Genomic DNA, 17,201 nt, shown 5'->3' on the forward strand with positions numbered 1-17,201 from the left:
TATTCTTCAAAATATACTTGCAAGAAAGCTCAGCTGTCATGCCACATTAAGCAAGTTTTATTATGTGCAGAAAACTGAAAGCACTAATCCATTACATATGCTAACAACTTCTGCTGTACACTTTACAAGAACAGGCCATCAGAATGCACACAGGTTACATGTGGGATTTTTTTATACACTATATTCCACTATTTTCTCTAAACAATATTTTTACAATATTCTATGAATGTAATACTTCATGTAACCATTTAGGTTATGGCACAACACTTGAAAAATGATGTAATAAAAAAGCATAGTTTTGGTGGGTGAAATATGCAGCCATTTTTGGTTTTAACATAAAAAAATCTTTACACTCTGAGTTTTCCTGTTCATTTGCTAGACTTCAGTTACTACAGTGTGATCACGAAGGGATGGTGTTGCACTCCATACAGAGTTAGTGAACTTCATGAGGAATGAAGTCTAGTAATTGAGGCAAGTACTCCGATTTCACTGTTGGAAAAAAATAGTATGGAGAAGCAAACCATCGGCAAAAATTAATTTTGTGGAAAATAAATATTGGAAAGTTATCCTGTTCCTTATAAATAGCTACCCACTTGTAAATAGAGTTGAGCAGAATTACTGAAACTTGTTAGGGAGGTTGTTTAATGCATAACTGAGGTAAAACCTGATGTCAGAATATTATATTTTCACAAAATCTTTGAGATTGGAAGAAACCTCTGGAGATCACGTAGTCCAACACCTTTCCTTGAAGCAGATCAGCTAGAATAGATGGCTTATGTCTGTGTCCAGCTGGAGTGTAGATGTTCCACATCTCCAGGAATGCAGACTACACAATTTCTCTAAACAAGCTGTTCCAGTATGTTATCATTTTGCAGAAATATTTTGTTTCACAGAAATGAAATTTCCTGTATTTCCATTTGTACATATTGCCTTTGTCTTCTCAATAAGTATCACTCAAGTAAGTTTGATTTCCTCATCTTTATTCCTTATCATCAGCTATTTATAAAATTTGATACGATATCCCTAAACCTAATCTTCCCAAGGCTGAATCAATCCAGTTTCCTCACCCTTTCCTTGTATCTCACACACTCCAAAACCTTAATCATATTTGTGGCTTGTCATTAACTTATTCTGTAAGTCCACATCTCTTTTGTACTGGGAAGCCCAGAACTGCACTCAACAATCCAGATGCGTCTCACCAGCGCTGAACAGAGGAGGGATCACCTCCCTTAAGGTGCTGGCCATGTTTCTGCTGATGCAGCTGTTTTTCTTCTGTGATACAAGAGCAAACTCATGGTGGCTCATGGATAATTCAGTGACTAACAAAGAATATGTGCGTGTCAGCATTTCTGATCAGGTACATGATGTTGCATGTCATCAAACCATAAAATGGTCCAAGATCTTGAAAGATCATCTGGTCCAATCTTTTTTTGGGAAGGATAGCCTTGATGACATTATCTACCTGTCTGTCTAATGGCATCTTGCCAACCTCCAGTGATTTCCATTTGTTGAACTAAATGATAATGTTCTCTGGCCATTTCTTCAGTATGTCAGGATCCCTCTAAATTGCAGAACAACCACCTGATTAGTCATTAACTCCTTCTAGTGTTGTATTGTCTGCAAACTTTTTGAGGCTGTGCTCTTCTCACTCACTGAGGTCATTCATGAAGCTTGGTGCTTCATCCCTTCATTTGGAGCCAGTATTTATCCCTAAGGCATGCTGCTGGTGACTGGCCTCCAGCTGCACTTCATGGTGCTCATTATAATTCTTGCAAGTCTGGAAGTTCAACCAGTTTTAAGTCCACCTTATTGTCCACTTATCTGGTCCATACTTCACCCTCTGGCGCTAGATCCCCTTCTCGGCTGGTGTCAAATTTCATGCTTTTTTTCTTTTTTATTTTTCCCCTAGAACTGTAATACAGAAACAATACAATTGTAACCAAGAAACTGTTCAGAGTTTCCTGACAGAGAAAACACTAAAATTCTTTGGACTGAGCAAAAATGTGTATTTTCCACAAATTCAAGAAAATATGCTTTCACTTTTTTTTGGTTTTTTGTTTTTTTTTTTTTTTTTTTTTTTCCTTAGGATCAGCTGCCCAGCATTATGTGCTCAAGCTCTGCTGAGATCCAGAAATTAAATGATATAGGACTAACTGCCTCTGGGGTATAAAGTCTATTAGACGCAAAATATCTTCAATGTTCATGAACAGATATTGAATCAAACCCTCATGAATTCAGCTATAGCATCTGTCCATTTAATATCGTTTGAGAATATGGAGGTAGTTGCTACTGAGTTTATACATCTTCTATTTATTACAACTGCCCTGAAAATAGTCTACTGACAGGAACACTTGGAGAGTTTAGGTTCAGTGCTTAAAAAGATTCAGATTAAAATTTTCTAATGTCTGTTCTCTAGGCAAAAAAATCGGCTAATATGTCCTTCAAATACATCTCAAAAATAATAATTCTATGTTCTTTCTGATGAGAGATCTTAAACAGAATATGTTAAAAGTACCTTCACCCCAATTCTTAGTCAGGGATGACTCGAGACCAGAATGCAGAAGTGACAATATGCTATATGTGTTGGATGTGAGCCTTACCTGGATACAGAAATGGAGCATCACATCCAGCTCCACTTTAAAATAGATTTCACATCCAGCTCCACTTTTAAATAGATTTCAATTACTTTCTGTTTCTTCAAAAAAAGACGGAAATACCACCAGAAGAAGCAGAACATGAGGCTTGAATATACATATTTTCTATAAATTCAGAGGCTCTGGTTCTGGACATGTGGAACTTTAAACATATCTAAATCCTTACTATTTTCTACCTGATGAGATGTGTGTGCTTCCAAAAGGCTGTGTGCGACACCACTTCAGCCCTCGTGGAAGCAGTAGCATTGGCTTAGTAATTAAGTTTGACAAAAACGGGCTGGCAATAAGAAAGTAAAAGACTATGTGCTTAATATCATATCAGTACTGTACCATTACTTTGAATTTGTAATGTGATTATTCACTCTATATCTATATATATATTTTAAATGGCAGATATATTTTATTCCAGGGTTATATCAAAAATAAATTTGAAGTCTACCTTAAAAGACAATTGCATTCACCCAAATGAACAGATTAAAGAATGATATTATGATACAGGCTCCTTTGCAAAAGTACTGATAAAAAGCTCTATCATCCAATATGGCCAGAGTACAGAAAATAAAGAAGCTTAATACATACTACCTGTCATTAATTAAAAATGTATAATTATTATAAAATTTTAAAAATTGAGAGGAATTTTAAAAAATGGAAATAATTTCTCTGCCATATAATTCCTGCTTGCACTTTGCAGAGCAGGGGATCCAGCATATTTAAAAAAAAAAGGTGGGTTTTTTTTGTTTTTTTTTTTCTTTCCTTAGGAAACTTAAAAGATAATTTTTAAAAAAAATTGTTTGGAAAGCCCATTTAAGATCACCTACTTTCCCCACTCCTGTCATGGGCAGGGACAACTTCCATTCGACCAAGTTGGTCAAAACCCCATCCCTCCTAACCTTGAACACTTCTCCAGAGATGGGATATCCACAATTTGTCTGGCAAGATGGTAGTGTTTAACCACCTTCACAATAAAAAACTTCTTCCTTACATCTGATGTAAACCTACTTTCATTTAGAGCCCTTCCCCTTTGTCCTGGTAAAGTGCCCTGGTAAAAAATCCCTCTCCAGTTTTCCTCTAGGTCCCTTTAGGAACTGGAAAACTCCCATAAGGTTTCCCTTAAGCCTTCTTTTCTCCAGGCTGAACAACTCCAGCTCTCTCAGCCTGCCTTCACAAAAGAGGTGTTCCAGCCCTCTGTTTATTTTCATGGCCCTCCTCTGGATGCAATCCAAGGGGTCCACATCCTCCATGTTGGAGGATCCAACACTGGATGCAGGACTGCAGCTGGTGTCTCCCTGAGCAGATTACAGAGAATGAATCACCTTCCTTGACCTAAACGCCACCTTTATTTTAATGCAACCCAGGACACAGTTGGCTTTCTGGGTGGCAGGCACTCATTCCTGTCTCATGTCCAACTCTTCATCCACCAGTATCCCCAAGCGCTGTCCAATCCAGGGTGCAGCTGCAGGTACATCGGCTCTATGGAGGGTAGGGACAAGGATCAGGGAGAGGCCCTCTGTATGGTTTCCAAAGAAGCTTATTCCCAGAGGTTCAGTGACAGAAAAGGCAGATTCATACATCAGATTATAAGGGAGAGGAAGTCCCAGGGAAGGATACAATCTTTGACCACTTGGAAGAAATTGGGGGTGGAACACAAGGCAGGGAAAACAATATTTGAACCAATAGGGGAACTGCAGGGGAGGAGAATAATTTAAACAAACCAATGGGATTTTGAAGGATACAAAATTGATAGGGAAGTTTCTGGAGAAAGAGGCAGGCTTGGGGAGGGATTGACTTTCAATAGGAGGAGGAACAGGGAACAGAGGTTCAAATCCTTTGAGAGATGGACAGCTAGGACAAAACCAATAACACAGGGGGGAAAGAAACAATCCATCAATAATATAATATGCTATAACAGTACAAAATAAGAAATATCACAAAACTGACTGCTAGAAATGCATTACAATTAAAAATCACACAATGCTACAGTGCTTCTCCCCAGGGTTTCTCTCAGTCCACTCACCTCTCAATTTTTATTGATGTGGGGGATTTCCCTGATGCAGGTGTGGGACATTGGACTTGGTGATGTTGAACTTCATGAGGTTCCCATGGGTGCACCTCTCAAGCCTGTCAAGGTCCCCTTAAATGGAATACTTTCCCTTCAGCACATCAACTGCAGCATACACCTTGGTATTGCCAGCAAACTTGCTGAGGGTGCACTTGATCCCACGGTCCATGTCACTGAGAATGGTATAAAACACAATTGGTTCCAATAAAACCCCTGAAAAATACCTCACTGGTCTCCACTTGAGCATCAAGACATTGAGCGTGACCATTTTTCTCCACTGAGAGGTCCATCTGTACATGAAAGAGAGGAAATTTACTTGATCCTTACTGTTTGATTTGTCTGTTGTTATCCCAGGAAAGACCCTTATACCCAGCCAGGTTGGGGACCCTTCACTGCTCAGCCTTACTGGATCAGAGGGCAGCCTGACTTATTCAGAACATACACCAACAACTTGAGCAAGACCCCTCAGCAAATTCCTAAGCTCTTTATTAATTGTGCACCTTGAGTTTCCTTAGATGTTCATCAACCTGGGCTGTACCTAAAGGGAAGCAGTTCTTCATTCTTCCGGTTCTTGTCTTTTTAGGAATATATATTCTATACTTCTAATGAAGTATGCCTTACATAAAATCCAAGCATGCCTTATATAAAATCCAAGAAGAAAACAACAGGAAAATAAACATCAAGGTGTCTGCACACCATAGACTGTACAGCACCTTTAACCTAACAGCTTGCCCCAGAAAGATATTTTTCTTCTCCCTCTTCAATGGCCTCATCCTCTATTTCTGCCAACTGGTTCTACAATAATAATTAGGGTTGTTAGTGTCTGCCTACCTGAAATAATTGCAGGACAATTATCCTTACCATACTGAACATGAGATGCCTGGATCAAAGGAAAAGTTACCCATGATTAGACAGACAAAAGACAAAAGCACAAAAGTATAAGCAAAAGTCTTCTGGTTCAGAGAAAGTAAATGACTTTGGACAAGGCCTACTAGAAGATGAGAGGTCCTACATGCTGAGATTGCAAGCATGTAACTTTTTAATGCTTACCCCTCCAAATGGATCACAGAGTTCTGTGACCGGTGTATGGGTTCCTTATATTATATCTGGCAAGAAGTAAACACAACGGCTCAGCATTCTGAGATTTCAGCAAGTGATATGGTGAACAAGAACTCACCCACAACTGTAAAGCAAGAAGTGTCCCTTTCTATATTGACTCATCTTGAAGTTGTAACTCCAGTCAACTGGCCTTAACAGCTTCAAGTGCTGTCCTAAATACAGTCTTCATGTTTCTTTTAAGATAAGAATGATGGGTTCTAGTGTTTAGTTCATTCACCCTGGATATAAGGTTGCTATCTGAAAAGTTTAAAATTCCATTTTCAACCTCACAATAACATGTCTTAACAACTACATTTCAGGTTACGTCGGTAACCATTTACAGCTGTTCTTTATCTCTCTTCTTGAAGCCTTACCATGAGGGCAAATAAAATGAAACAAGATTCATCCAGGATTGGAAAAAGAGAAAGGTAAAGAAAGGTAAAGAAGCTATTCATCTGAAGGGCAGAGACTTCAATCTAAGTCCATGAATTCTGCATTACACAGTCACTGAAAAAAATACAGACACACTTCAGGTTTCAAGGCTGGAACTGAATATTTGTTTGTCCTATGCACGGAGAGTCTGTAATTAAGATTTTTTTTCTTCCTGGAAAAATCGTTCTTTCTTGTAGATACACGCCTTTAGCAGACCTGGTTTTTGAGTATCTCTGATCCATTCTAAGCTAAAGTACTGTGGGGAAGGGCAGATGCAATGTTCTTGAAAAAACAGAAATGGGAGAAAACTTTTGGCAAGATAAGATAAAAATTTGGGTCACACTGTTTTTTGCCAATGAAATGTTCCTGAATGGTTAGGAAGGCTGTTTCTAAAAGAGAAACAGTCTATCTTTTCTATCTTTTCTCTTTTTTCTAAGCCTTAGCATTTCTGTTTCAAAAACTAGTTTTCAGTTCAGAGAGATGACATATTGAATCTGAAATTTGAGCAACCAAGTGTTGAAAATTAAAATGAAGATCTGTCCTCAACATTTTATTTTGAATGACTCTAGATCTTTATTACCATTTTAGATTTTCTTTATGAAACACCTTAATGGTCCCAGAAGTACTGAGTGTACGCCGCTGTACAAGGTTTTTGAAGAATACTGAGTTATCAAGACACTTTTATGTATACTTCTGCTGAAATCTAGGCCATTTATATCAAAATTCTTCATCTATACTATCTTATAGCACCTGTGATTTAAATTAACTTTTTTGACTCTAAATTACAGTAGGGCAGAAAAAAACTTCAAACAGGAAGGTAAAGGTCTCAGAAGGCAAGCAATATCCTTAGCCAGATTCTTCAGTTCCCAAGGATTCAAATATAAAATGTATATGGTAGACACAGAACCCTTCCTCTCTTCTCCTGCTCAGGATAAGCTGGTGAAAGAAGCCTCTAAATCAAAAATTCCAAGTGCTCAGTTTGGACATGAATTATATTTAGATTCACCCATCAATATAAACAAATCCTAAGTTCATTATTTGAGCTAAATTTTGGTCGATATGCATTCCAGTGTGAATGAGATTTTCACATGGAAGTCCCCAGTGACTGGAAAAAAGGGACTACTAATATTCATCTTTAAAAATGGTGCTAAGGAGGCTCCATGAGAAGTACCATCCAGTCAGACTCACCTCAGTGTCCAGTGAGATAATGGAGTATGTCAAAGGAAGACAGGGAATGGATCAGAGACAGTCAACATGGCTTCTTCAGGAGTAAATTTTACCTGATACGTTTCTACAATAAATAGAGTGAGTGCATCAGTGGAAATACCTGCAGATAACATTTACTGGGATTGATAAAGATCCTTTGATAAGTCCTCCCCCAATAAACCTGCCTCTAAATCAGAAGCGTATGGATTTGATGGATAAACTAATTGATGAATATGGAATTGACTGGATTTTTGCAACCAAGGAGTTGCAGTCCATGGCTCAATGTCCAAGTGGAAACCAGCAATGAGACGTTTCCTGTAAGACTCTGCAGCAGCACAGGTATTATTTAACATATTCATCAGTGACACAGAATGTCTTGCTTCTCAGCAAGTGTACTGACAACAGCAAGTTGTGTGGGGCAGTCAGCATGCTGGAGGCAAGCGATGCCATCCAGAGGGACCTTGACTGGCTTGAGAAGTGGGCCTGTGCACCTTCATGGAGCTCAAAAAGGCCAAATGAAAAGTTCTGCAGTGAAATCCTCAATATCAATCCACACTGAGATATGAATGGACTGAAAACAACCCTGAGGAGAGGCCCTTGGGGATACTGGTGTATCAGAAAAGCAGAGCAACCCTGACAAAGGGAGAAATTATGCATCTGACTCCATGATATCAGAAGGCTAATTAATTACTTTATTATACTATATTATTCTATATGATATTACACTACATCTAAACTGAATCTGGGCCAGCACCAAACTCCACTCAACTGACCAGAACCTCATGACTGTCAGCCAACAATCCCGATACACACACACATGGGTTCAATTGGTCAATGAATCAAAACACTCACACCAGAATCCAGTTACCAATTCTCTTCAGGTAAACAAAAGACTCACACCAGAATCCAGTTACCAATTCCCTTCAGGTAAACAATCTTCTACAATGCATTCCACTTGTGAACAACAAGAGGAGCAGCAATTGAGGTAAGAATTGTTTTTCCTTTCTCTGAGGTTCCTCACTGGTATTCCCAGAACTATCCTTGGGAATTTGTGCCTTGCTTTCCTCTGTGATGAGAAACGTGGCCACACTGGTGGATGAGGAGTTGTACATGTGGGCCTGCAGCCCAGAAAGCCGCCTGTGTCCTGGGCTGCGTCAAAAGAAGCATGGCTGGAAGGTTGAGGGTGGTGATTTTCTCCCCCCAGAGAAGGGTCACCAAAATGATCAGAGGACTGAAGTGCCTCTCATATGAAAACAAGATGAGTGGTGGAGTTGTTCAGTCTGGAGAGGAAAAGGTTCCAGGGAGATCTTATAGCAGCTTTCCAGTTCCTAAAGGCAGGAAAATTGTATAGGGATGTTTTACCAGGGCCTCTAGTGACAGAATAAGAGGCAAGGGTTTAAAAATGAAAGAGGGTAGGTTTGGATTGCACCCAAAATGAAATGAATTACAATAAGCATGGGGAGACACTGGACAGATTACCCAGAGAAGCTGTCAGTTCCACCACCATGCAGTATTTCAGACCACACTGGGTGTTTGAGGTACTAAATAAGTGAAAAATGTCCCTGCCCATGGCAAAGGGGGGCAACAAGATGATCTTTGAAGGTCCTTTCCAGCCAAAACTATTCTATGTTCTATTGCGTTTTTGTGAAATGGACCCTTTTGATAATTTTGGTCCATCGAGTTCAGCTTCGTGACAGATCCTAAGCAGTTTGATGCCTATAAAGACTAACCCCTACTGTGGACATGTGAAAAGTTTAATTCCATCAAAGGTAACAAAAAAGAATGTAAGTACCCCTAGTATTCAGTAGTGAATGACATGAGGAATTTAGATCACAACATTGAACCTGGAAAAAAAAAAGTTTAAATCCCTTACTGGATTTGGCTATTTATATCTTTGTAAATTACAGGGACATGCAAAATGCTCAGACAGCTTTGGTAAAAGGAGTATGAAAGTAGAACAGCACAGCCCCTGCCAGTTTGTTTCAATGCCAGAATTTCAAACTCTGAGTCCAATCCTCTGGTATTTTTTCCAGTAAAATTTCTAAAATTTCTGCATACTTAATAATGCTGGGTTTAAAATATCTTGTAGCAATAACTGTTTCTATTATAGTCCAAACTCTGAAGGATTTTTTGTGACTCTGGCCACACAGCAATAAAGCTTTCACTGTTGCTGTCATAGAGCTCTTAAAAAAATTCAAGCCAGCTACTTATCATTCTGTTCTTTGTCTGGAAAACCATTAAAAAAGAAAAAAAAGAAACACGAGCAGGAAAAAGGAGCTATTCCAAATGCTCTTGAATGATCTCCCTTGCCAGGGAGATGACTCTTTGGCTTCTGTGCACTTGGCTTGCTATTTCTTTGCAGCTTTCATTTCTATACAATGAATAATGTTATGTGGAAATGGAAAAAATTATAAAAAGCCAATTTTTAAATAAATATAAAATGAAAAATTTTAGAGTTTACACAATGAGGATCTGATTAGGATTCTGCTGAAATTACTGATTTATAATTCAATATTTCTCTCCAGGTGTTGTGCATTTCTAAAAAGTCAGAAAGGGAGATAATGTGAAATGCTTACAACATATGCAAAGCTAATCAGACACTGGTTTCCCATGTATTTTAAATGCAAATGCCTGGAAGGCTCATGTTTGTGTGGCAAGAGAAGTTTCCACAGATATAATATCTTGTATTAACTTTCCTACCCTTTTTTTCCAAAATATATATTCCCCTTCCCAACCATTCACCCCCCCAAAAAAATAGGAAAAAATTAATGTGCATCACTAAGTGTATGAAGAGAAGATTTCACACCGCTAGCATAATGTTCAGAAAATCCTACTGATAAATACATGTAGTAGGACACTGAGATACAGAATTTTTCCAATCCATCTGGAGATGCTGATTATACTATGTTCTCCTGGCCCTGACTTCTTGTCAGTTTCCCTCCCTTCCTGCCTCTCTTCCTCCTTTACTACATTCCTTTTGCTTCCTCTTCTCTTCATTCTTGTTTGGAAGTTTTAAAGGGAAAGAAGGAAACAATAAAAGAAACACACCTGCCATCGTGTCCTGGGCAGCATCACAAGAGGGGTGGACAGCAGTTAAGGGAGGTGATTCTGCCCCTCTGCTCTGTTCTTGTGAGACACCCATTGGAGCTCTGCGTCCAGCTCTGGGACCCCTAGCATCAAAGGGACATGCACCTGCTGGGATGGGTCCAGAGAAAAGCCATGAAGAAGATCAGAAAGCTGGAGCACCTCTCCTGTGAAGATAGGCTGAGAAAGCCGGGGTTATTCTGCCTGGACGATAGAAGGCTTTGGAGAGACCTTATAGCAGCCTTCCTATACCTAGAAAGAGCTCATAGAAAAAAGATAAAGAGTGAATTTTTTCCCATGGGCAGACAGTGATAGGGCAAGGTGGAACGATTTTAAATTAAGAAGAAGGAAGCAGGTTTCTCAGAGAAGTTGTGGATGCCCCAGGGCCAGAGATATTCAAGGCCAGGTTGGCTGGGGACCTGAGCTACCTGGTCTAGAAGCTGACATTCCTGCCACCATATCTGACAGTTGTTTTCTTGAGGAACTTAAGTGACAATTGGTTTAAACTTTTTTGATATTTTACTAGTGCAATCAAACAAGATTATCGTATGGTTAGTGTCTCAAGTTTTCTTCATTTTTTATATTTCAGCAAAATAAGAATGATCTTACGCAGGGAAAATAAAATATTCCTACAGCCTGAGGGCTTTAGTCTAATATAATACTCATAACCTTCTGCAAACATAAGGCATTTTAAATTTTCCCAGAAAAGTGAAGGAGAGAGACATAGAAGCTCTTTTAAAGACTGAATAAAGCAAGGTCAATATGGGGATTGTTACACCCTTCTGCAAAAATGAACTTATTAAAAACAACATTTTATTAGCTATAGAAATAATTATATCTACTCTATTAATTTAAAACTCTCTTTGTTAAATCATTAATTTTATCATATATCATTGACTTTTTCCTCTCCAGAATGCCAGGGAAGAGTCACGCAGTGAAAATACAACTTCATTTATTTCAGTAAATACATCCTGTGTTCTGTGCAAAACATAGAAGATGTAAGAATACTGGCACAACTATTGGTGAAGAAGAATGTATCATTATCAGAGTAGGAGACAAATATCCTTTTTTGTTGTTGCATATAAAAAAAAATATCCTTTTTTGTTTTCCTAAAGAAAAACAAAAATTTTGGTTTTCAAAGAATTTACCTACTACCATTAGTGTTAATTTTATAAATGACCCTTCTGTGCTACTGAATATTTGCCAGATGTAGTATAAATACCCAGGTTCCAAGACTCCTTCATTCTAAACTCTTTACTCCAAGAGAATTTAAACTCACATAATTTATCTGCCTAAAAAATTATTTAAATACTAGATTATTCATCTTCTCTGCTTTTTCAGTGCTGTGGCAAGTTCACACGCATGTGGTCAGTGCTTTGATAAGATTATAGAAGTTTCTAATTGCTACAAGTGAAACTTAAATGTCTCTGTGCTGAACAGTTTATAGTTCATTAGGACAGCATAGTACATCATAAAAAAAAAAAATAATTGTTAGTTGAGTTTTCTAAGTTCTTTAATGATTGCTTTAATTGATGGCATACAGTAAGTGAAGTGAAACTGAAGGAACAAACTATAAATAGCTAAACCCTATTAGGAATGAATAACTGCAGCATTTGATTACAATTTTATCCATCCAGAAGTAAGAAGAAGAAAACAATCAAGCATCCAAAATGCATTTTGTATATTGCAGTAATAAAATCTAGAGACAGTTGACTGCTTCTGAGGTACTGGTAGAATGAAGTCCCGGCAATGGTACAAATAGAAGTTAAAAGGTGAGGGTTGTATTTTTTTTTTTAAGTGAATGAACAGATATTGTGGTCTTTACCATTCACAATTGCTAAAATAAATATACTAGTTATGACTGCAGTGAATTTTATGTTGGCACACATTTTCTGAAACCTTTATTTCAGAGCTGGGGAAAATGACCTGATTCTTTCCTTCCGTGAAAAAAAAACCCTACCCTTCAGTCTCCTTTTTGTCTTTACTTTGGCCCACTAGAAATGCATCAAATCTGTGATTGATTAATGCATACTAACATTTTGTTCTAACTCTGTAGATGAGGCTGACAGTAAAGGTGCTCGTTAGTGTAACTAAAAATATCCTCCAACAGAATGGAAAAATTAGTTTTATACTTCCTCTTCTGTTACTGTCAGAGCACTCAGCAGCTATTTGTGTGCATGTTTTCAAGAAATCTTCTTTTTTTTTTTCTTAATGGAAGGCTGAATCTGTGTATTCATACCTTCAATAATTTCATAATTCTCAATAATAATTTTGGCAACAAGTTTTAGTATGTAAGTGTCTATAGAAAAGGAGCTATTTGTACCAACAAAATGTGGGATTTCTAACTCTAATTAGTGGTCTGGCCTAAAACCAGGTAAGCAGTGAAATCACTCTTTTCACTTTTGGGAGCTAAAATCCCTTTAGAAGAGTCAATGGCATGTTCCAGTAGATTGTTAGATGATAATGTATATCCTTGTAGCACAAATCCAATATAGCCAAAGCATTCATATGAAAATAATAATACAAAATGTAAGTAAAATGCCATAATATAGGTATACCAGAATCATCCTTAAGAAAGAAGGCCTATTCACTTGCCTCTAAAATCCATATTAGGGAATACAGATCAATGTCATGTATACAAAAGTCTGTTTAATAGTCATAAAACCCATACTACCTCCCAGAACCACCCAGAAGCCACAAAGCTGTGAATAGTCCTAGAATGGTTTTGTTGCTTTTATCAGACTCTCTGTACCTTTTTATACCCCTAAACTGAGCAAGGTACAATGACAGTATGTGTTGTCTCTGAACTTTGACTGACTGTGTTCTCCATGGAAAGTGGGGACTTTTGTAATGTGAAGGGTTGTCACTTAACCAAGGATGACCATCCTTTTTGTCCTAAGAAAAGTGAGGAGGCAGATGTTTGGTCTTTAACAAATATAATTCGTACCCTGAAGTGAAAGGATTTTTTTTTCTTTTAAAATATCCTAAAACTTCCACTCAATTATTTGGATACTTTGGCACAATGTAGCAAGAAATCCTTCATCTGAATTTTTAAAATAAATTTCTAGACTATCCCAAATTAAGTTTTTACAAATAAATAACTAAAAAAAAATTTGAAAAGAACTTAACACATTATTCAACTACATAAGAAAAAGAAATAATAAAGTTCACAAACAGTGACTAAAGATAAAAAAAAGTAGAATTTGCCAAATTCTTGGTAGAAAAGTTATATGCTCGTCTTTTGCCATATTGGAAATAATCAACAAGAAGAAGCACATTTTTTAAAGATTATTTTGCTTTTGTGATCTTAACTAAGCAAATTTTTTCATGTAAATATTTTCTCCTTCATTTAGGTACTTAAGGTGTAGACTAGATTTTCTACCAATTCCATTAGTAAGAGGGAAGAGGATGTATGATTTTCTGTCCAATTCTTGCCTTTTATTTTTGGTTGGTTTCTCTGAGAATTATATACATCATAAAGATGTTTCTCTCATGCTTACCTTACTTTTATGTACCTCATTCTTTAGGACTAGTCTGTGTTATGCAAGAGACTTGGGAATGAATGTTAATATATCTTTTCATAGAATGTGTCAAAGAAATATATATAAAAAAAAGATATTTTTGTTCTTAGAGATTTTTTTTTATTCCTTCCACTCTTCTGATAGAAGTAAAAAACTAAAAAATTTCCAAAGTACAGTTCCTCTAAGGTTTGCTAATTTTATTGTTAAATTTCTTTGAATTTATGCTATGTTTGGAGGGCTATTTTGGTTATAAATCTTATAGGACCCCTTTATATACAATAGCTGTCTAACTGATCATATATGGTAATATTTTCTAGAGCCTTGAAGAAACTGGAGAAATTAAGCAAGCATCTATAAGTATGAACTTTTTTTTTAATTGGCTTCTTTTATTCTGCAGTGACTTATTAGGTTAATGAAGAAGAACATTTATGAGAAAGGTTCTAGTAGTGAAATCTATTAATCACTTGAAAAAATATTGAATGTAGGATCTTTTTCCTTTCTTTCATGATCATGAAATACCAACAGTATATTTGAAATTGTGAGAAAGTTTAATATCCTAAATCTTTGTAAGCAGAATGGAGAGGACTTGATCAGATTACCTGGTACTCTAATTATCCTGTGCAGTTATTTAATTATCTAGTACTTTCTTAAAATTCAGAAATAATTTATGAGGGGACTGGTTTTTGCAGATTATGACAAATGAACTACTTCTAAGGCCAGAAGGGAATATTAAATCATTTATTCTGACTGCCTATATAGTGTAGGTCATAGAATCACTCTAATATTTATTTTCACATTTAGTATTTGAGCTAAAAATCCCTTTTAAGAATGCCCCGAGTCTTGACTTGAAGATTTCAATACCGGATTTCCCTTTGGCAAGTGGTGAAAAATTCATTTGTTACCTAACATAAAATACTATTTTGTGAATCTGCCTCACTGATTTCTACTGTCTCACATTTATTTTAAGTGTTAGTTTTTTTCTATATCACTAATGTGGACAACAACATGACCTACGTATTTTGGCTTTGAATGATTAACTTATATATTCTATAAGTGAAAAGTGACTTCTTTCAGGAAGAATAATCTTTCTTACAGGTTTGTTTTGTTTTAAAAATACTGTATCTCAAAAAGTCTAAGTCATGAATATATAATATTTTTTCAATGTATAAGTTTTCATCCATTTGATCCCAGCATCAGGACTTGGTTTGGGCACTCTGCTGTGAATTACAAGGGACTAATATAAGAAATTAAAAAGAAGAAGATTCTCTGGTGTAGTGAAAAGAAAATGTGTGTTCCCTACCACAAACTGGGTAAAACAGTGACCCGTGTTTTGAATTGCACACAGTGACTAGAGTAATCTCATGAGGGAGCAGCAAGAGCAGCCTGTTCCATGAAGGGAGGCAAGATGAGAGTCAAAAATGAAACCAGATGGGTAAAGCAGTCATCTCACTGATAAGGAATCAGCAAGGTGCACTGGAAAAAGGTTCTTCAGTTACAATCAAATGGAGACACAAAATCTTAATTTCACCAGGATCATAGCAGCAATCCAGAATGCTGAGCTCTAGCCCTGCCTTGGTTTATGACATCTTAATTCACTGAGTTAAATTCCTATACTCAAAGTTATTTCAGCATTTGATATCTGCATGATTTCTGCTTGGAAAAAAAAAAAAAAGAAGACTATTGTTTACTTGAACATGAAATCCTTAAAAATTTCCAGAGTTCTCTCTTGCAGAGAAATGTTGAAGGTTTTCTATACTCTTACACCTTGCTCCATTTTGGAATAAACCAATTGCATAATTTCAGCAATAAAAAATATTTAGTCATGACCTTGAAGAAGTGGAGTAGTTCATGCACATGCATAAAGGTATTTCACTGGAAATTATGTAGCTCAGAGACATTTACAGCTGTCAGGAGCACAGTCAGAGTGTGAGCGAATAAGTACAGTGTAGATGATCAAGTGAGTTTTGAGGTCTGTCGTTTCTAATTTAGCAAAGTACATGTAAAATAGAAACATCAGTTTGATCCACCGATGACTACACTTTTGGTCACTGTAATGTTCAACATAACTGTGCCAGGCAGCAGTAGGTGCACTAAGGAGACAGATGAGTGTTTAACAAGAAAGAACTGAGAACATCCTCTTCCAGAGAGAGCTGTAAATTCTCCAGGCTCGGTTTTGTTTCCTGACAGCAGCATGGCTAAACCATGTTTTATATATACCAATATGTCTTTACTTACGGATACTGGTAGCATTTTTATGAAATATACCCAACGTGGTCAACAGCTATTGATTCCACCATCTTTTCTCCATCACAACTCAACCCTGACTTGCTTAGTCTTGAATTAAAGTCTATTCATGAAGTTTTCTAAAAGAGTGCTTTGACTAATAGCAAAAAAAAGATGAGGTCTTATTTAGAACCAGTACTGCATGAAAATGCATGCTCACTACCCATCCCCACATTAAAGAGATTGTACAAATATCTATGCTTTATATTCATACAGACTTCAGGAGTTTGCTCCCTATTTCAGGTTCATAAAAAGATTAGAGTTTGTTTTGGCATATTTCTCTCATGTGTTTTGTGAGATAATCTAAGATCAGTTGGGATTCCAAGGTAAGCACAGATAATTGCTCTGGGGCAGACATTCTCTCAAGCAAGCCTTGTAATGTTTAATTTCCTTGTCCTGTAGGCATGTAAGAACCAAGTCTCAGTTCCTGTTTCGTGAGTTACGGAATTAAATTTTCATGAGCTTTTACCAGTATAAGATTGCAATTATCCAGGCTTCAGCTAGTGTCTTCATTGCTGTATGGGTTTTGGAGCAATTTATTTTTTTTCTTTTCTTCTAGGTTGTAGTAGTACATAGTTTCCTTTCACTGTTATAATGCTTAAGAAAACATTTTTCTCTGCTAATCATAACAGCTGACGGATACTGATATGAGTTCATAACTGGCTTTGAACCAAACAAAGAGGAGAATATTTTCATGTGTTGCTTGTAAATGTTGTAAATGGTAATGAATAGCACTCTGTAAAAAGAATAATAGCTGTTTGTGCCTATAATGATAACTCACGGCAGCTATTTTTAAATTACTTGTATTTTGTCTGCCACAGTTAGAACCAAGAAAAAGTAGGTTTATCTTTTTATTTCAGGAAG

The sequence above is a fragment of the Melozone crissalis genome, unplaced genomic scaffold, assembly GCF_028551555.1.
Source record: "Melozone crissalis strain CALT ecotype California unplaced genomic scaffold, PUWL_Pcris_2 ptg000013l_1, whole genome shotgun sequence".
NCBI lineage: Eukaryota > Metazoa > Chordata > Aves > Passeriformes > Passerellidae > Melozone > Melozone crissalis.